The 21,806-nt window shown below is 50.1% G+C and overlaps 1 long non-coding RNA gene across 1 annotated transcript; it reads left to right on the top strand.

Annotated features, from left to right (window-relative positions):
• The first annotated feature begins 538 nt into the window (after nucleotides 1-538).
• On the top strand, nucleotides 539-4,869 carry LOC116667802. The gene is made up of 3 exons (XR_004324883.1): nucleotides 539-864; nucleotides 1,192-1,477; nucleotides 2,449-4,869. It is a non-coding gene; the product is annotated as an uncharacterized LOC116667802 (long non-coding RNA).
• The last annotated feature ends 16,937 nt before the right edge of the window (nucleotides 4,870-21,806 follow it).

Below are 21,806 nucleotides of genomic sequence, written 5' to 3'. Positions count from 1 at the left end.
CAATGACTCTAACTTGAAGCACTAAGGATGCTCTTGGTCAGTTCCCAGCCACGTGGTTATAACTGACCAGACCAAGGGGGGTCATTTTTCCAGTGTGATTCCTTCACAGTTTTGAGTTTGCCTTGATCATCTGCTGTGTGCGTGTGATGTTTCTGAAGGGATGGACAGCGTCTCCTCAAAGCCATCATTTCATGACCGCTCCTTAAGGACCCGCTGTGTGCAACTGGAGTGTGAGAGGCTGCTGGGGCCCTGCCCTCCCGGACCTCACAGCGTTGACGCGCCACGTGGGGAAGTGTGCCTGTGATCAACACTTGGCCTTAGAATTGCAGCCCAGCCGGTTCTGCTGGGGTTGGGCTGAGCTCAGGACGAGGCTTGCCAAAGACCTCTCCCTGCGCCGCATCGGGCTGTCTCGCCAGGACTGAGAGCCTGAGAGAGGCAGGGGCAAAGAGACCAGAGGGCCGGCTTGCGGGGGCCACTGAGTGAGGGCCACGTGTCACAGGAGGCGGGAGACTTGCGGTTTGCAGGAGGGAAGCTGAGTTGCAGAATGAGCTGATGCTTGCTCTTGGGTGGTTGGTTGGAAGTTTTCCGGAGGCAGAGAATGGCCCTGGGGTCCACTGGGAACGGGTCTGACCTGTGGGGCTGGGGGCACGAGTCAGGGGCTCTGAGTTTCCTTCTATTGCCCTCTGGCCAGTGTGGCTGTTACTAGGAGCTCACAGCACTGGAGGAGGAATCGGCCTGATCTCAGCCACATCACTCCTGGTCCGAGTCTTGTGTCTCCTGCTGGAACCCAAGGAGCTGTCCTCGCCGTGAACGGAGCCTCCCGCCTGAGAGCCCCTGTCGACGAGGCAAAGTATAAACAAACAGGTGATAAAAGCAAAGCAAAACCTAGAGCCCAACTTCGTATTCGGACAAAGTTTTCATCTCAGGTCTGTTTTAAGAACTGCTAGATATTTTTCCATGATTTCCCTTTTGATTTTCCTAAACAAATCACTCCCCAAAGCATTAGTTCTTCATAAAAGCCACAGACACAAAAAGTATTATCTTTATTAGCACATAATTTTATTTCCTACCACATGAAAAAGAGTCAAGGAAGAAATTGTTATTGTCCAGTTATTTTTACATTCGAATAAATTGCAAATCAGCCTGTCAGGACAGCGTGCCCTGTCTTAACTGTTTCGCTCGTTCTCGCAGGAACCAGCAGCCAGATGTTCTGGGGAGTGCTTGCAAGCGCTCCCTCTCACGTGGCCTCAGCGCAGCACCTGGGAGTTTTCCATTCTGCCGTCTCCTTGGACCAGATCAGCATGAGGACCAGGAAGCTGGCAGCCAAGCCTGGAAGCAAAGGCTCTGAGCCAGGCCTTGGGATGCCGGGACGGGACCCAAGCTCTCAGCTCTCCTCTCTTCCTGCACTTCTACCTCAAGCTTCTCCCCAGGATGGACCGTGGACACCCACAGTCAGGGTGCCCCAGGAGCTCCCAGGGTAAGTGTGGGTGGCAGCAGTCAGCCAGGATGCCCTGGAGAGCCTGGATAACTTTGTTGTCTCTTGCAAATGCTGAGAAAGAAGAGGGTGGGAGAGGGCGGAGGACACCCCGAGTAGGGGACCTGGGGTGGAGGGCAATGTCATGGCGGCCTGGCAGGGAAGGAAGGCTGGCACCAGGGTCACACGGTACAAGGTGAGCAGACTGAAAGCACATCGTAATAAGGCATCCACCTCTGACCACGTGCCAGTGGGGTTCAGGTCGCACTGTCCAAGTCGCTGACCCCCGCACCACAAGGTGGGCGAGGCTGCTGTCCAGTTTACTGAGGCTCAGGACGACACTACAGTGCTCCCAGGTGGTCCTCAGCTATCAGCAGAGCCGGGGTTGGAGCCCAGGTGGTCTGGTTCCACCTGCAGCTCTCTGCCATGATGGGGGCAGTGGGAAAGCCAGCGGGACAGAACTGGGGTGCTTAGCCACTCTCAGCCCTGCTCTCCAGGGGTCTGTCTTCCCCATCTCTACTGGTGGGATGGCCCCCAGCCCTGGACTAGCAGCCCTCTGGGACCTTCTCCTCCCTCGCTGGCCCCTCCTCCCCAGCCCACTTACCACCAAGTTCTGCTGCACATGTCCAAGGTCCACTTCCACCCTTCCATCCCCCCAGCCCAGATCCTGGCTTCACGGTCCCCAGGGTCTGCATTTCTAGGAAAGCCTGACGAAGCTGGAGTCCATCTCAGAGGGCTCTTGTGAGGGTAGCACAAATCAGGTCACAAGCAGAGCCTGGCACAGGGCGAGTTCTCACTCCACGTCCAGAGTTGGGGTGGACATGCCACGTGTCTGCCACACCCCTTCATCTCCTTCTATCCCACTGTTAGCCTGCCTTCCCAGCCTCTCTTAGGATTAGGGAACCACGTGACTGAGTGATCCCCCCCAAACCCTCTTGTGATCTGCGCTCCTTGTCTTTGCCCCCTTCTGCCAGCCAGATGAAGAGAACCCAGCAGAGAACACTGAGGCCCTAGGAGGGTAGTGTCCCAGGAATAGTGTCCCAGGAAGAAAGGGTCCTGGAGCCACGAGTCTCTGTGTGGAGCCATCCCCACTGACCACCGTGGACCTGGGCAGGATGGACAGCCTGCGCTACAGCAAAGCACGGCTCAGCATCGCTAGGCGGACACGTGACACGAGGCACATCAGAGCATCATCCTCTGTACATTTTAAATGTAAACATTTATTTCTTTAATTAGGAAAAATAATGCATTGAAATGAACTACATGCATATTTGTGAAAAGTTTGGATTTTGCACTGAGATGTTCTGGGGTAATTGGTTAGTGCGTTGAGGAAAGAGAGTTAAGATCTTACTTCTTTACAACATCGAAATTAATTCCACTTATGTTAGAATTAATGACTAATAGGAAAATCTACAGTAGCACCTTTGCCAAAATCCAGTTGCTGACATCCACATGGGTCCATACCCGGCCTCTGCTCTGCTCCTTTGTTCTGCTGGTGTCTGCTTGAGACTCCACCACATTATGTTGCCTGCTGTAGCTTTGTATTAAATTTTGAATCAAGGGGGTGTAAACCCTCCAAATGTGTTCTCTTTCAAAGCTTCACCAGCTATCACGGATCTTAACATTTCTTTTTCTATTTTAGCTTCAACCTGTCGATTTCTGTTAAGAAGAACTCTCGAGATTCTGATTGGGGTTATTTTCAATTTATAGATCCGTTAGAGGGAGTTTTCATCTTAACAGTGTAGGCGGATTTTTCTAGATACACTGTCATTAGGAATTTTAATTGAATTTTCATCTTGTAAACACTGCATGCTTTGAGTCGGCTGACATTTATCATGGCTGGTTTTGCAGCCCTGCGGTCGGCCTGCCCTGGGGAACGTGTCATGTGCACCAGAAGAAAGGGTGTGTTTGCAGCTGCTGGGTGTGTGCTCTAGAAATGCCAGTTCAGTCCAGGGGGCTAATTGAATTGTGCTGTTCAGATCTGGCTTTTTTCACTCTGTGTTTTTATCTTGTTTGTCTATCAATTGCTGACAGAGAGGTGTTAGCATTTCCAACGGTTATTATGGAGTTGTCTTTTTCTCTCTTTATTCTGTCACTGTTTGCCTCATTTATTTTGAAGCTTTGTCATTAGATGCATGCATGTTAGATTTTGTTTTGTGTTTTTTAACGTCTTAATGCACTTTTCCAATTTTCACTCTGAAATGACCCTCTTCATTTCCCTAACACTCTTCTCTTGGAAGTCCACTGGATCTGATATTAAAACAGTCACACGTGTCTTCTGCTTATTGCCTGCATGTCATGTCTTCTCCCATCCTTTATTTTCATCCTGTCTGTGTCTTTTCACTTAGAGCAGCCCTCTTGTAGACAGCCTATGCATATCTTATGTTTTTTACCTAGTCTGACAAACTTTGATTTGTGATTAGAGTGTTTGGTCCATTTACATTTAATGTAATGATAGAGGTGTATGGGTTGTGTGCACCAACTTGATTTTTTTTCCCTAACAATCCTCTGCTCTTTGCTTCTTGGTTCTTCTTTTCCTGTTCTTCTGTTTTTTGGTTTAGTCAAGTATTTTTGTATTCTGTTCTATGCCCTCGAGACTGGTTTTTTATCATACCTCTTTTTTTCTTTCTTACTGCTTGCTCTAGAGATTGCAATACTCATCCTTAATTTATGATAGTTTCTCTGAAGTAAAAGTATGCAGGAGCCTTCTCTTCAGCCTGCCTGCCTGTTTTGTTCTCTTTACATATTTTACTTGCATATATGCTATAAACATCAAACAGATCATCGTGTGTTTGTTTAAATGTTCATTTCTTTAAACAATTTATGAAAAAAAAAGAAACAGTCCTTTATATTCATCCAGTTAAATGTGGATATCACCCTGTGTTTCCCTTTTGTTCAGCATTGAACGTATCCATATTCTGCCTGCTTTTGACTGCACTTTGTAATGTCATAAAACAGTTGTCTTTATAATTATCTCAATGTTTATGTTTACAACTGGTCCAGAGTTCATAATAATTTTATTGATGAGAACATTAGCCCAGTATAAGCTACTTCACCATTACCAGAAGCCAGAAATCATATAATCTATTCCAGTAGGAATCATCTTAAACTATCTGTGTATTTTTGTGTGGGGCACTTAATTGCCACCAATATTTCCATGTCTACTTGTGAAGGGCGCAGTCACTAGCTTTGAACAATTTAGTCACAGCTCTTTTTATAACAATTTTATTGAGATATAATACAGACAACACAAAGGTCAATCCTTTAAAGTCAACAGTTCAGTGGATTTTGGTGTATTCATAGAGCTATATAGCATCACAACTAATCTTTGTTAGAGCATTTGCATCATCTCAAAAGGAAACCTTGCGCCCAGTAGCCATCAGTCTGCCTTCACTCCCGACCCTGGCCCCTGGCAACCACTAACCTATTCTCTATCTGTGCGGGTTTGCATATTCTGGGTATTTCATATAAATGGAGTCCTATGATATGTGACCTTTCGTGACTGTCTTCTTTACTGAGTGTAATGTGTTTAAGATTCATCCATGTTGCACGTACCAGTACTTCATCCCTTTTCATGGCCAAGTGCTATTCCACTAAGTGGGAGGGCTGCGGCCAATCCAGGCAGCCTTAGCAAAGCCCTGTGACAGCGGCTCCTCCAGCCCAGCTTTCAAGTGCAATGAACCCACCACTTCAGTTCCACCGCCTGAATCCTGACCCTCTTTAACCTGCATCACAGCAGGGTGGGGATAATAGCGTGTGTTTGGAAGGACTCTTCTCTCAGACGTGAAGTAATGTTGGTAAAGTAACTAGAGTCACTCAGACCTGGAAGGTGGGTTCTTGGGCTCATGCTCTGTTATTTACAGTAATTTTCTATAGGATGGAACCGTTTTTCGCTGACATTATTTTAGAGGACTTGACTGCGAAAAGACAAGATTATAGGCATATTAAGAAATATCCCATTTAATTGTGTTAATACAATTTTAAAATTCAGCTCATGGATTTATAGCTTCCTGAAGAGTGAGAAAGGTAAAGGAATACATGAGACTAGACATGGCAAAAATTATTCTGCAGAATAATGCTGGTTTTCTTTTGCTGGAAAATCAAAGCTGCGGTCACACTGATGTGCTTGGAGCCTGGGTGTCCGTTATTAAAGTGTGTGTCACAACACTGAGATAATTTGGTGCTGATCCACACAACCTAGAGAGGAAAAGGTATTGATTTGCCCAACTTTCAACGTTTCTCCCTATAAAGGAAAAGGAATTGAGCTGATTATAAATAAAGCCTCACCATTCTCAAAGAAGCCGCTGGAGGACGAGTCCTCTGGGGTAGGGCACAAGGAGAAGCAGCAGAGCAGGGCGGTGTCTCCGCGGGGTGGAGAGGAGGGTCAGGGCCTGGCTGTGGGCGCCGTTGTGGTCGGGACTACGTGGCCGGTGAGTGCCCCTGGTCTGAGTTCTGAGATTGTCTCTTGGACAAGAAATCCCAAAGGGGAGAGTAAGGGCTGGGCTGGACATGCCAGCTCCTTCCTGCCGTGGTCGCTGGTGCTCAGCTCCTGTGGCTGACACCGCAGGGCCCACCCGACGGGGCGGCTACAACCTGAGTCAGCCTCGTCTGATGCGCGGAGTCCTCATGCTTTTAAGCACATTTTCTTTTTGGCCCAAGAGTGGAAGAATGTGGACAAACCAGTGCACTTCTGTCTTCATAATCTCCCGGCACAACAAGGGAATAGGTCTTTCCTTCTTTTTTGGCCCAGGATGGAATTAGCTTTGTTCTTATTGTTAGTTTTGGGTTTTTTTTTGTTGTTGTTGTTGTTTATGTTTGTTTTTTGGAGGGAAAGGCATTACTGACTCCCTGACACTCAGGATGTATAAGCATAGTTTCCAAAATTTTATTCTCAGATTTTCCTTTTTCATTTTAATTTGCTTTTCTGTAGGGTGTGAAGTGAGAGTGCAGCTGTATTTTCTTCTGTCTGGATGACAAACCATCATTTTTACACCGATTTCAGAGACTTTCTTGGCCTTATATTAAATTCCTCAAAATATTGTGTTCTATTCCTGAATCTCGTTCTAGCCCACCCGTCTCCGTGCGTGTCTATTTTTATGCCATTTCAGGTCCTAAGTAATGACAATGGCTTTGCAGCAGGCGGCTGGTGTACGGAGTGCTTTCTCATTATTTTTTGTCAATATTCCCCGAGCTGACTTTGGACATTGATTGTGCCACGTGGCCTTTATGATTACTGTATTCTAGTCTTTTTTTTTTTAAAGAGAGTTTGAGAGAAGTACCTGTTTATTCATGCTATTACTTATTGGCCAACGTTTATGGTGCTATTACCAGGTTCCAGGGGCAGATATTGGGGTTCTAGTCAAGAGGGGACAGGTGGCCCTCGTGCGGCCCACGTCGCAGTTGGGAAGACAAAGGACTAGAGGAGTAGGTGCAATGTGCATCGCGTTAAAATCCCGAGAGCACTGGGGCGGGGAAGAGGGTGAGAGAGATGACTTTGTCTCCATCCTGGGCCCGAAAGATGCCCCCAACACCACAAAGGAGGGGCCTCATTGAGTTCCCCATCGCCCACGCCGCCCGTCCAGGCCTGGCAATCACACATTAGGGTTGGTAGGTTCATTAGTCCAGCAAAGACAAAGAGCTGAGACAAAGAGACACGACCGGGCAGCATAGAACCACAAACACGTCTGGTCTCACAGCTCTGGGGGCTAGAAGTCCGAAAGCAAGGGGTCGGCAGGACCTCGCTCCCTCTGAGACCTGCAGGGAAAGGACCCCTCCTGCCCCTTCCCAGCAGTGCTGCGGTGACCGAGGCGGCTCGGGGCTCGTGGGGGCATCACGGCCGCCCACATCCTTGCAAGGCTGTCTTCCCCGCAGTGTGTCTGTCTGTGTCCGATTTCCCCCTTTTCATCAGGATATAGGCATATTGGATTCACGGCCACCCCGATGCCCTCACTGTAATTTGGTTTCCTCCTTAAAGACTGTTTCCGAATGAGGCGCCCTCAGCCGTGCCGGGGTCAGGGGTTCAGCGTGTCTTCTGGGGGGGATGGAAGTCACTCCCCAGCAGCAGGGCTTTGTAGGGCGTGCAGAGTTCATCTGCTTTTAGACTTGACAGGTCCCGGTCTGTGCAGAATGACAGGACGCACCCTCCACTCACACCTCGGAGGCGTGCACGTCCCAGGGCACCTTGTTCTGCGTCACGATCAGTGCCAGGGTCTGGAAAGGCCACACCTGCAGACCCCAGACATCTGCCACCGTGTCCTCGTAATAACGCCCCAGTCTGCATGCTTGTTAAAGTCATCTCCCCCTTCCACCCTCTTTGGATTTACCTTGTTCTTTTTCTAATTTTTTGAGGAGGACATCTCAGGCATTAATTTTGACATTTTTCCCTTGTCGAACGTAGTCACTCGAAGGTGTAAATTTCCTTCCACTCCCTGATTTACCAGCACTGCCCGCGGTGTGGTAAGTAGCATTTTCATTACTTTTTAGCTTCTGATGTGTTCTTTTTTCCATTCGCCTGTCTCCCTTCACCCACAAATCATTTAGAAATTCATTTTTATTGAATTGCTGTCTGAGAACATGGTCTGTGTGGCACTGATTTTCTAGTGGTTTTGAGACTCCCTCGTGGCGCGGAACGCGGTGGAGTTCTGTGACTTCCGTGTGTTCTGGAGGAGATGGCGTCCTCCCGACCGCGGCTGGCGCGGCTCAGTGCTGCCGGGTTGATGGGCATCCTCATCACTGCCCTCCCGTCGTCTGTGTCGGGCGTGGGCAGACCTTTCCTGTGAGGGGTGGACGGTAACATTTCCCAGCCTTGTGCCCATGTGGTCTCTGTTGCAGCTGCCCCTCTCTCTCGTGGTAGCTTGAACGCAGTCGCGGGCAACGATACATAAGCGAGGGTCACTGTGCACCAGTAACACTTCATTTACACGACAGGCGGGTCTGACGCTCCTTCTGTGTCCTTAGGGGGTGTCAGTCTGCTCGGTCGGTTACCTAGTTAGTGACGAGGCATGTGAGTGTGTGTGTCTCAGAATCTCCTGAAACGCCACGCAAATCTGCTGTATCTATTTCAAGGATATATTCTTAGGTGCACGGTGGTTCAGGAGTACTCTTTGATTCTCACGCACTTGTCCTTCAGTGATTGCAGAGTCGCCCTCCTCATTCCTGATTTTTGCCTTCAGACTTGTTTTATGTGGCATCAGTGTATTTACACTGGCTCTTTCTGAGCTTTATTTTTAATTTTAATTTTTGGCTTGGGGTAGATTACTTCTGTTCCCACGCTGTCGACCTTTCAGTGTCTCGGGGGTGAACGCCTGTTTTGGGGTGTGTTTCTTCACGTAGGACGGTGTATTGTGAATTCAGACCTTTTCCGTGAATTTAAATGGTTGTGCTCTTGGGATTCACAGTCTATCTTTCTAGGCTGTGCTTTCCGTTTGCCACAGTGGCCTTTTGTTTCTTGATTTTGTTTTCTCTTTGGTCTGTTGACTTAATTTAATTAACTCTTCCCTCCTTTTTGTTTATGATTTAAAAGTTACACATCTTGTTTTAAAAAGTTTGATGGCTATCCTTAACTTTTCACCACTTGGGGCTTAAAGTCTAAAGTTAACATCTTTCTTCCACCCTCCAAAAGTGCAAGGATATTAGGCAACATTCGTCGCGACCCCACACCCCACCTTTCACCTTGATGCCAACCACCTGTGTCACACCTGGAGTGTTTGTGTGTTTTCAGTTCGTTTTAAAAGGTCCCTGAGGGAACCCGGCCTCGCACTAATGTCTCTATTAGCCTGGTTTCCTTCAGGTGGTTAGAGCCCCTCTTAGGAACGGTCGGCTCACCCGCCGCTCACCTTCACGCTCCGGGAGGCCATCGCTCTCAGCCTCACGCACCTGTGAGCGGAGCTTCCCAGGGTGGGGGCGGAGCGCGGGGAGGGGCGCGGGGTCTCAGAGGCCCACGCCCAGGCCCCCACCCCTGCCGTCCGTCCCGTCCCGCGCGTCCGCAGGGCGCCGTGCTCCTTTCTCCTGCTACCGTCTCGCTAACGTTGCTTGATGTGTTCACACTTTTCTTTCCCTCAGTGGGTTACTCTCAAAAGTATAATCTTTTTTCTTTCTTTGAGGAAATGTCCTGTTTCCCTTTGCTTTGCAGATGTCTGTGTCCCTATGTGGAATGCTTCACTTTGCTCCGAACTTGGTCCCTCTAAACCTACTGTTTGCTCAGGGCTGATGGGTGATTCGACTCCTGGGACAACATTTGGGGCCGACATGCATGGCTTGGTGACCCTGCGCTGCTCTGATGTGTCCACAGCCTGCTGCCCCACCATCCTCCCACATCCAGTCTCTCCTCCACCAGTGGAATCCCTGTGGAACTTCAGTAAATGCCTCTCCACGTGGCTGCGTGGGGTCCCAGTCCATGAACTCTAATCCCCTCCCCTCTTTGGGGGCAACCCCGCTCCTCTCGCTCCCACGGCCGAGTGTCCTGTGACAGCCAGACACCTGCTCCCTGGTGAGAGGGCTGGCACAGTCCACAGGGTCCCCTCCCAGGGCAGAGTCCCCCCTTGCTTCCAATCTCGCCACGTCCCCTCCTTCAGGTGACTCGCCTTCTCCAGCCTCTGCAGACTCAGCTTTGCGAGAGGCCTGATCAAGACAGACCACAGGGTACTTGCTTTTACACGAAGGCTGCCGTCTCCAATAGAAACGGGTACGGGAGCTCCATGGGTGCGCGGCCCCTGCCCCTGCTCCCCGGACGGGGGAGCAGCCCCACCTCCGCTGTCGGCTGAGCCCTGCGGTCCACACAGCACAACCCCGTGGTCCTTTCTCTCCCAAAAGCTGTCGAAAGAGAAAGGTCTCCCCCGGTTACCGCTTTCCTGAGGTCCCAACGAGCTGACCCTGATGTGCGGACTCCCGGTGACCTGTCGACACCTGCCGAGACCCTTGCCGGCCTCTGACCTTGCCCGCAGGCACCCACAGACGTGCGCCCTCGGGACCTGGCGCGTGGTGGGCAGGGGAGGCCTGTTTGATTTCAAGCCTGACGACCTCTACCTTCCGCTCCTGTAATTAGATGTGAAAAAAAAACCGACATTTTCCATCTGAGCCCCGCCAGAGAGAGGGTGAGCCAGGAACTGTGATGTCAGGGATGAAACACAGCGTAGAAATGCAGATTCAGGAGCTGTGCGATTCTGATGGGAGGAGCGTCTTCCTCCACGTGCTCAGCCTCCTGGACACAGAGGGGCGCCTGCGGGGAGGTGAGCCTTCACTGCTGCCTTCCTGTCCCTCTCAGCCCCCCGGCCAGGTCTGAATCTCCCTGCCAGGAGAATTATAAACGGGGCGTTGCTCGCCCCAGCCAGGTGCCCCTGCTAACCCCCCTCGTCCTCACCTCCACCCCGCGACAATAATCGTCTCCCTCTTCCTACTCCACTCCGCTGTCGGCAGCAATCCCTTCTCGCCGTGGCTCCATCAGGAAATGAGACCGATGTTCCGCCGGCTCCCTACCACTTGAGGGCTAGGGGCCCGTGGAAATTGACCCTGATTCTTCCTCCAACCCTGTGGCCGTGCAGTCTGCCACTCACTCTCTGTGCATCCCCCGTGAGCAGACCGAGCACGTGGATGGCTGTGGCCAGTGGGACTCCTCAGCTGACCCTCAGACCTTGCAGAATGTTTCCAACTGGACCTGCCTGCTCTCCCTCCTCTGCCCCCATCATGAGCACATCCTGGGCTGCTGGCCCCCCTGGAGGATGACAGGCATGTGGGCAGAGCCATCCAGAGAGGCCAAGCCGACTCAGACCTGTGGGAAGTCCACGGTGTGTGCTGTCCTCGGCCACAGGGTTTGGAGGGGCTCTGTCACAGGACTTAAATGAACTGTCCCTGTGGCAGGTCTCAGGACAGTCCCAGGTCCTGCCCTCTCTCCTTTCTTGCCTCTGCTCAGGGGATGGGACCCAATTTAAATGTCAGAGTCACACACAGAGAGGAAAGGGCCTGGGGGGACCCAACAGGCAGGATGTGTGAAACCGGCCAGGCTCTGGCTTTCCCAGAGACTCTGCGCCCTGTTTCCTTTTTGTGTTGGGAGCTGTTCAAATTCAAGGGGCAGGAGAGGAAGCTGGGGGCCAGGTCGGGAGAGCTCCTGGCTGGGCACAAAGTCGCAGTGTCACCTGGAACTTCGGGGCCTGTGCTGAGCAGTGGTTGAGGGTGCATGTGTAACCGTGAAGCCGCCTTGGAAAGTCTTGGGCAACCTCAACTAAAGCCGCATCCACGTCCCAGGCACAAACTCACCAGAAACGCACGCACGGCTCCACCAGGAAGCGTGGACCCGCATGCTCTTGGCAGCACTCTTGACAATCACAAAACCTGGACGCCACTCTCAACCTCACTCTCCGTAGATGTGACGTTGTCATATAGTCCGATGCAGACCGGCAAGGAGAATCCAGCAGCCCAGTCAGGCCCCAAGCGCAGCAGTGTAGACGGGTCTGCGCGGGGAGCCTTGAGGCGAGTCAGCCCTCAGAGCTGAGACAGGACGTCTGCTGAGTCAGAAGTCGGGCCGCGGGTGCGCTCTGGGGCGGCGCCTGGGCGGGCCGGACGCTGTCGGTGCTCTGTCTCCCTGGTCTGGGTGGTCTACGCGGGTGGGTCTCTTTATGAAAATCCGTAGAGACGGGCTCTCACGCTTCCTTGTGTGTGTTATACAGCAACTGGAAATTGAAAAAGAAGGCCCGTGTATGGAACCAGAGAGCTGGGGTTCAAAACCCGTCACCAGCACCGCCCTCTGTCCTGGTGAGACGGAGCAAGGCAGCTCCTCCCGTGAGCCTGTGGACCAGCGCCCCCGGGGAGGCCCGGAAGGGGTAGGGAGGCAGAGGGCGGCAGCGGGTCCTGGGAGCTGCGGGGCGTCTGGGGACCGCCGTGGGCTTCCCGTTGTTGTTGCTACTATTGTCACTATTATTACTCACTTTTGTTACTTGTAGGAGGCACGTCTAGAAAGCCTGCCCCCCACGCGGGCTTGAGTGCGTGGGAACAACTCAGTAATTAGAATAACGTCCTAAAGCATCCACAGGGCCCTGGGGGGTGCAGGACGGCAGAAGGGATGGATTCAGGGCCACGCTCAGGCGGAGACGGGGCGCCCATGGCCTCGGGGGGCTGGAGCAACCCGCAAGCGTCTCTCCGGCGACCCCGAGATCCTGGGCCTCCGAGTCCTGACCGAGGCCGTGAAGACATCACAGCAAGGTTTCCAAATCACGGAATGTCTCTTTCCTGTGGTTGCTTAATCTGAGAAGAGCTGAACTTGGACCCGAAGGGAGGCATCTTTACGGCTGAGTTATACGGCGCTGCCTCGCGCGGGGCCCGTGCGGCGGCTCGGCCATCCGTCAAGGTGTCCGGGCGGGGGCCCTGCCGGCGACCCGGCGAGCAAAGTCAAGCGGGAGTGGGCACCTGTGGAGGGAGGTATCTATTACAGCCCACGTGCTATAAAGGGCCAGGAGGCCGGACACATAAATTAGCCGTAAAGACCAAACCAAGCGCGCAACTTTTAATTTAACCTCGTATTTATCTGGCTTTATGGCAGGACACGGTACTTTTTCACGAATATGGTTATTTCTGCCATAACATTTCAACTGCAGGGATGAAATGTGGGCAGCTGTGGCCAGGATGCCAAGGAGGGGTGATGGAGAGCGGACGCCGGATGCAGCCGGGCCGGGGGGCTCCGTCCCCTCTGGAGGAAGCCTGGCCCTCTGGACGGCACCGTGCTTGCTGCGGCGTTACCTGGCCGACCTGCCGGGCGGGGAGGGGTGGTGACTGGGTGTGGTCCAGCTGTTGTCTACAGCATGCATGATCACGTTTGACTTTTCTTCATCTGCTCAATTATTTGTTATTTGCTGTTTTTTATTAAAATTTTTATTAAAGTGTAGTCACATACAATGTTAGTTTCAGGGGTACGGCAAAGTGATTCAGTGATACGTACACATACAGCCATATATTTTCTCTTCAGATTCTTGATTTTTTAACAACAAAACTATTAGCGCAAAGACATTGATTTCAGGTGTTTATTTGAGGTTTTAGCAATATTTGTTTTTGGTGGGGGTGTTAATTGTCTTAAAAAAAGAGTCCCAGGTCCAGGAGAATGTCCCTTAATCACGATCTCTCCAGTAACTACCATGCGTAAAACAGACGAACAGCAAGGTCCTACTGCGCAGCACAGGGGACTGTATTTACTATCTTGCAATGACCTACAATGAAACAGAACATAAACAAGAATATATATGTATATGTGCAACCGAGTCACTTTGCTGTACACCAGAAACTGACATAACGTTGTAAATCAACTGTACTTCAATAGATAAAATAAAATAAAATAGAAAAGAAACTCATTGACAAAAAAATATGATCTTGCCAGAAATTGGCACCCAGGGCTCTTCTTGCTGAGGGAGACGTGCTCAGAGCCGCGGCTGGGCTTCGACGCGCTGTGACTTTCTCTAAAGTCACTTCGCTTCAAGGCGCCAGGTAAGCCTCCCGCATCCCGGTGGCTTTGCTGACCCCTCAGTTGATGTCAGTGTCTTCCTAGGAATCTATCATTGTCGTCACTTTCTTATTGACGTCTGCCCCTCTTTGAGGTCTCTGGAGCCTCATTCCTGGTGTCCCACCACCCGTCCCCCAACTGCCCCGCCTCCTGGTTCCTGAGGTCAGCAGGCACCTGTGCTCACACATGGGAGCGCTGACCCGGGGGGCTCTTTTCCCATCCGGCTGCCTCGTCCTGCAAGTCCTGCCTCCCAGTCTGTGCGGTCCCTGGAAACCATCGCACATTTCCATGGGTGCGCTGAGCCCCCATACAGACGGGAGTGTGTGCTGAGGACCCCCGGCTTATTTTGCCCCTGCTTTGATCCCCGTTCATAGCAATCTGTGCTCATGTACATAGTCAGGGACGGGGCTCTGATGGGTGCTTCCTGTCCCCATCCTCTGGAGTCACGCCTGGCCCCTGATGCACCTGGAATCAATGAAAGATGAATAAATGAACAGATGAGAAAATAAATAAGTGGGAGAATTCCTGGGAAGACTGGGGTTCTTGGAGGGAGGCTGTGAACCTATCAAGTAAAGCAAACGGAGCTAAACTTACCCATCTATGGAAGGAAATGCTTTCGTCAAGTGTCAGGAGATATGATGGGGAAAGAGGTGGAGAGTGTGAAGGCATCAACAGAGCAGTGGAAATGAAGTGCTTGGGTGGTTCAGAAATAAGGGACTGATTAAGAGGTCATTAAAAAACAAAGCCGGAGACAAAAGCACGGGTGAGGAATTCGGGGACGCTGTCACATAGCACTGCGATTGCCACAATGCTCCCCGAAGCCGAAAGGCGCACAAACTGACAAGATGCCTAATTCCTAGTACAGAATGGTTTGTGAAGATCCCAGCGTTGAAGCCCAATAAGTGTCTTATTTTCACAGAACACTAGGCATGGACTTAGAACTGACGCCCAAGTCTCCAGACACCCAGTCCCTTGCACGACCTGCTGCATCAGTGGGCCCCGGGAAGTGATCAGCAGCCCCGCTGGGCTGCTCACTCAGGACGGCTCTGAAGCATCCGACTCCCGGTCCAGGTTCCAAGTCTGGAGATCTGTGATTGGGCCAGAGTCCATCTGCCTCTAACAATATCTTCCCCCCCTCCTTCTTCCCTTTCTAACTTTCATCTCTATCTATTGTGTATCCATCCATCTATAAATCAATCAGTTGATCTCTGTTATCTATCCATCCATCTATCCATCCATCCATCTCTGTCTCTCTTATCTATTTATCCAGCTAATCTATCTATGTCTGTCTTCTAGATCCAGTATTCATCCGTCCACTTATCTATTTTTATGTCTGCCCACCTTTTTGTTGGTCTCTCCATCTTTAAAGAAAAATGATTTTTTTTTTGTAAAAATGACACAAGCTTCCTATAAGAGAGTCAAATGACTCAGAGCTGACAGAAGAAAAGTTAAAGATTTCACCCTTCTCAGAACCCAGAAATAACCACAGATAATATTTGGAGAAGGTTATTCTCGACTTACCTCTGTGGATAGATAAAGATGGAAGGAGGCACTGACAGGCTGGCAGGTAAATGCTTAAGGCAGATGGAATGGGCTCATAAAATGAAAATGGCTCCAGCCCATCTGGTTTTTAGTAAAGGACATATTTCACCTGGAGAAGCAGAGGGCAGCGGGGGTAAGAGCACAGGCTTGGCGTGGGCCAGCGTGTGTTCAGGTCCTGGTGTTGCCCCCGATCAGCTGGGTGGCTCCAGGTGAACAACCAAGTCTCCCCATCTCAGTGTCCTACTCTGCAAAATGGAGGTGATCACAGGAGCATGTTCCTCATGGTCGTGGGAAGTAGAAGAATTAATATTAATACAGGTAGAGCGCTTCAAATAGTGCTGAGTGTGTGGCAAGCAGGACACAACTGGATGTGGGTTAATGGAAGGGGGGTTCAATTAATGGTTTAAAATTTCAGATAAAGATTTGTTTTCCAAATTATTCATTTCAAACACGCGCACACATTTTAGTATAAAGTGACTACCATGTGTGTTAGGATCCTGGAGTTAGTGTGTCTGTTAGCACCTCTTAAACTGAGATATGATCGACATAAAAATCACTAATTTCAAGTGTACAAATCAGGTTACGGAAGGGGAAAGTGTGGGGGAGGGACAAATTAGGAATTTGGGATGAACAGATCTACGCTACTGTATATAAAATAGATAAACAACAAGGACCTACTGTACAGCACAGGGAACCATATCCAATTTTTTGAAATAACATATAGTGTAAGAGAATCTGAAAAGAAAAAATACATACGTACGTATGTGTATAACTGAATCACTTTGCTGTACACCTGAAACTAACACTCTAAATCAATTACACTTCAATAAAAAAAAATCTAAAAAAAGAAAAAAAAAGTGCACAAGCCAGTGGTTTTGGTATACCCACAAACTAGTCCAGACACCACCATAAGCTAATTTTAGAACATTCCCATCTCCTTAGAGAGAAACTCTGACCCCTTAACTCTCCATTCATCCTCCGTCCCCTCCAACCCCTAGTTCCTGACGACACAAATGTATTTTCTGTCTCTATAGATTTGCTTATTCTGGACATTTTATATAAATGGAATTACACAAGCATGTGGTCTTTTGTGACTGCTTTTTTCACTTAGTGTACCATTTTTGAGTTTCAAATATGCTGTATCAGTATGTCATTATTTCTATGGCCAAATAGTACACTACTTCATTGTATGAATATACCACATTTTGTTTATTGACTCATCAGTGGATGGACACTTGGGATATTTCCACTTTGGGGTTATTATGAATAATTCTGTTGTGAAAATCTGTGTACAAGATTTTATGTGGACATACGTTTTCATCCCTCTTGGACATGCACGTGTGTATACGTACCTTAGAGGAGAGTTGTTGGATCGTGTGGTAATTCCATATTTAATATTTTGAGGAGCAGCCAAGCTGTTTTCTGTGGGATCTGCACCATTTTACACTTCTGCCCGTAATACTGGAGGGTTCTGATTTCTCCACACCTTCCCCAACCCTTGCTCTAGTTTGTCCTTTATTAACGTTAACGGCCTTTAAATAATAGCCGTCCTCGTAGGCAAGAAGTGCCAGCTCACTGCGGCTTTGATTTTCGTTTCCCTAACATCTAATGGTAGTTGCTGCCTTATCAAGGGCTTGTATCTTCCATAAAGAAATGTATTTAAACCCTCTGACTATTTTAAACTAGGATTTGTAGGCATAGGGGAGCACTTAATCGATTCTGGATGCAAGTCCATTGTCGGATATATGATTTGCCCCCATTTTTCCCCATTCTAAGGACATTTTCACTTTCTTATTATTGGAAGTGTGAATGTTTTTTATTTTGATAGAGCCCAATTTATCTGTCTTTTTGTTTCATTGCTTTTGATGTCACATCCAAGAAACCATTGCCCAAGCAAAGATCATAACAATTTACACCCATATTTTCTTCTAATAATTTTATAATTTAGGCTCTTACACTGAGATCAATGATTCATTTTAGCTAATGTTTGTATATAATGCGAATTAGAGGCTCCAGTTTATCTGTTTGCCTGTGGACGTCCAGTTGTTCCAACACCATTTGTTGAAAAGACTGCCCTTTCCCCATTGAGTTGTCTGACATCCTTATTAAAGAACAGCCCTTGTGCATTTTTAAGGATGTGTTTGACATTCATATGGTAGTCACTGACTGTTTCCATCAAAGTAGAGACTGAGCACAATTACACTCCCCCCCATTTCTATTATGCAATCACTTTATTTTGTTGGGACTGACGGCCACACCCCCTGGTTGGACTCCAGACCACAGCTTCCGCAGCTGTTCTGATCTGATTTAATATTTCACAGCTCCAGGGCTCACCCTCAGTTGCTCGAGTCTGGATTCTCCCTTTAGGTTTATTTACATTCATCTCTTTGTGAGCTGGATTCTTCCCAAGAAGGGTTCTGGGGTCCCGTTGTTCCTGGAGTTTTGCGTGCGGAATGTCTGTCTCTTATCTTTGCATTAAAAGGACGGGTTGCCTTCTTTCCTTCGGAACTTTATAGACACTGTCCTCGTCCTCTCTAACTGTTTTCCTTGACTGCTGCTGTGAGGAAACCTGCAGCCAGCCTGACTCCCCACCACCTCAGAGACCTTCGCGTGGCACCCCAGATGCCCGCATCTCCTCCTGAGCGTGTTCAGTGCTGAACTCCCAACATTTCCTTCCTGGGCTGTGACGTGCTGTTTTGATCTGCACATTCCAGTATTCTATCTCCTCAGAAGGTGTCTTTTTGTTACATGTTTGCATCTTTGTTTTTCTTTTATTCTTCAAAAATACCAATTACGTCTTGTCTTCCCTTTGTCTTTGTCCGTATGACATCTCCCCCCCCGACTGCAGTCAGCTCCCCCAAATGGTACTGCTTCTAATATAGCTGCTATTTCTAAAGGGGTTTTAAATTTGTTTTCCCTTCTTGTCTCATAATCCCTCTTCTAAATGGCTTTATTCCATTTTTGAATTGTTTCTAAAGACAGATGGGGTTGGCCCTGGCGTTTTTGTGACACGGAAGGATTTTCAGTGAATTGTGGGATCACCATAACCCCCTGGGAGGATTGCCTCGGCAGGGCCGCCCTTTGTCTGTCTCCTGCTCATAGTTGTTACCCCCTTTTGAACCCCACAGCTCCACTGTGGACGAAGGCCTGTGGAAAAACCCAGGCTGCACTCAGAGGAGCCCTGTGGTGCTCTGAAGCCCTGAGCCCTGAGGGACCCCAGGAGAGCTCTCTCAGTCAGTCTGGGGTGAGGTCAGGGGGTCAGCCGACCCCAGAAAGGTGGGGGGCTGCAAAGGACGTTGGCAGACTGGCCCAGCTGTCAAACAGCACCCCTTTCCTGGACGCATTTTCCCCCTTACGTATCCCACTGATAATTAGACATTTAGTTAAGTCACTCCCATCTTTCGTTTTCAAAATCATGTTCTTAAAAATCCATTTCTTGTACTTTTTCTACTCTCGAGTCCCTCTTTGCTGACAAAATCTAACCATCCAAAGAGATCAGGGAGCCAATACTGACCCTCGGGCAGGGACCCAAGCCTGACCCTTTAACAGCACAAGACACTGAGTCCTTCACAGACGACGCTGGACCAGAACAGAGGGACTGGATCCAGACAATCACGGACCGTCGTCATCCTACCCTAGCCCAACCGCATCCTCCCTAATTTCCGTTCCTGGTGCCTGAGTTAGTGAGGAACAAGGTAGACTGTTGACCATGTTTCTTTCCAGGCTGAGAATAATCTGCCTGATGGACCGCTGCCCCCAGGAATCCACATTAGCCCTTCCCCACATGCCCCCGGCTCCCCCACGCCTCACACGTTCTCCTCCGTCCACCTGCCTGTGTCCCAGCCGTGCCAGCCTCTTTGTGCTCTCTGACTCACAGCCCCACAAGCTCTGCTTTAACCCACATGTTCCCTCGGCCTCACATCCTTCCCACCCACCGCCCACCCAGCATCGCCCAAGGAGCACCTAGACCCTGCCGTCTACCCAAGCCTCTCAGGAGGCCCTGAACCTCCAGCCCGGTCCCCGTGCACTGCCTTCTCCGTGGGTGCGTGCCTGCAGCATAGCGGGGCTTCCTCACTGTTTCCATAGCAGCCTCTCTGTGCCACAAGCTGTCCGCTGTTTGGAAAATCAGTTTCTGCTTTCTCCTGGGTGGGCACTAGCCTTCAGCTCTCATGACCCCGTGCTGTCTGTGTGACACTGTGGTTTATGATAAGAAATATGTATTTAGCCTTGGATCCCACTTCTGACACAGAGCTTCCCAAACCCTTGGAATTTCCTCAGCGATGAGAGCAACTCGTGTCATTTGTTATGTTAACAAGGTGACTTTAGGGCCTCGCCTAAGGATGGGGCCAGGGAAGCCAAGCATGCGATTAGAGGGTTGGAATTTTCAGTTCCCCAGCCCACGGCCTGCCTCCAGGACTCCGGGGAGAGGAGGGGCTGGAGGCTGAGTCCAGTCAGCAGTGGCTAATGATTCACTCAGTCACAGCTAGGTAGGTACATGAAGGCTCCACAAAGCCCCAGAAGGATGTGCTTCGAGAGCTCCAGGCTGGGGAACATGCGGCGATGCGGGGAGGGCGGCCCGCTGGGGAGGCGCGGCTGCTCCGTGCCCTTTCCCCACACCTTGTCTAAGCATCTCTTCCCTCTGGCTGTTCCTGAGTTACATCCTTTTATAAGGAACCTATGATCTGGTGAGTAAGCGAGTTTTCCAAGTTCTGTGAGCAGCTCTAGGAAATTAATCCAATCCAAGGAGGGCATCTTGGGAACGTCTGATTGGCAGCCGAACTGTCAGAAGTGCAGGTGTCAACCTGGGCGGGCGGGGGCAGGCTGTGGCAGCGAGCCCTTCGCCTGTGGGATCCCCAGGGAGACGGCGTCAGAATTGGGTGGATGGTAGGACACCCCCTGGTGTCCAGAGATTTGCTTGGTGGTGGAAACTGCTCCCTGACCCCCAAACACACTCACATTCTCCCAGAATGAACAGGCATTGGGATCTGGACACCGCCGCCACGTGACGAGGTCCCGCCCAGCGGGTGACGGGCGGTGTGGTGTCGGGTACAGCCTGGCGGGACCCGTGGAGCACCCACTCGTGCCCTTTCTGGGCCTTCTCTCCCCCAGCAGGGACAGGCCAACCTTGAGAGCCACAGGGTGAAAAAGTCGTGCGCTGCCCTGGGCCCCTGAAGGGCTACACGCAGGAGGGCTGAGTCGCTGTCCTGGGGGCCCGTCCACGTATTGATGGAGAATGAAATGATTTTCTTGCTTGTTTTTAAAGCATTAAAATGTGGAGGTCCATTCTTATTGCTTCTTGGTGGATTCTAATCATCACAGAAATTGGTCTGTGGAGGTGGGGAGCTACCGCACGAAAAACCTAAAATGGATGGCACTGGCTTAGCACAAGGATGGCAAGCACCCCGCTCCATGAAGATGGCGAGCCCTGTGCCCGTGCAGAGACGGGACACAGAGGGAGTGTGTGTTGGTGCCTCCGTGCCACTTACAGCAGAGATTTAGGAGAAAGAGATAAACTCACGCAGTAATTATTAAGTCTGCAAAAAAATGAAATTAAAGAAAATAGAGAGAATCCAGAAGTTTGCTTTGGAAAAACACTTCCAAATCCCCAACAGTAGGAAATGAGATTGCAAAGGCATTGAGCTTCGAAATCCCATTAAGGCTTCTCAATTAAACAGAGGAATCTAACCAGGCAGCAAAGAGCAGATTAAGGGTGCTGTCTATTTACCGAAACCTCCTTCCCATCCCCAGTCACCTCAAGGAAGCTGCCATTAGACTGAGAGAGAGAGAAAAAGATTTGGGGACAGAGAAACTAAGGAATAATGGAACTTTGTAAACTATATCTGGGAAAAACAGAACTTTCAGTTTGGTTATTGGCACGCAGAAATGATGTTTCTCAATTCCATTAAGCCCACTGAGTGTTGCTGGTAAAGAAGACACACGCGGGGGCTGCAGAAAGCTTTCACTGCTCGAGCATTAGCACGATCTTGGAGCTGCTGAACTTAGACACGTAGGGATTGGACTGGAGATGCAGTGTGGTCCCCAGGGAGACACACTTGGACTTGGCCATGGACAGTGGTGAGCAATGGAGAGCCGTCAGAAGGGTGAGAACAGGGGCCATGAGAACAGTGGACACCGGGATTCCCCCAGGAGAGCAGACCCAGGTCTAGTCATGTCACTGTCCCCATGCGCAGGGGACTCAGCCCCTCATCCCACCAGTGTGTCATTGCTGTAGGCCAGGGCCAACCGTGCGTGGATCTCCACCCTGATCCGTCATTCTTGTTGGGGGTGTGTGTCAAGATGGAGGAAAGA

The sequence above is a fragment of the Camelus ferus genome, chromosome 12 (assembly GCF_009834535.1).
Source record: "Camelus ferus isolate YT-003-E chromosome 12, BCGSAC_Cfer_1.0, whole genome shotgun sequence".
In the NCBI taxonomy this organism is placed as follows: Eukaryota; Metazoa; Chordata; class Mammalia; order Artiodactyla; family Camelidae; genus Camelus; species Camelus ferus.
This window is presented reverse-complemented; position numbering and strand designations above follow the sequence as displayed.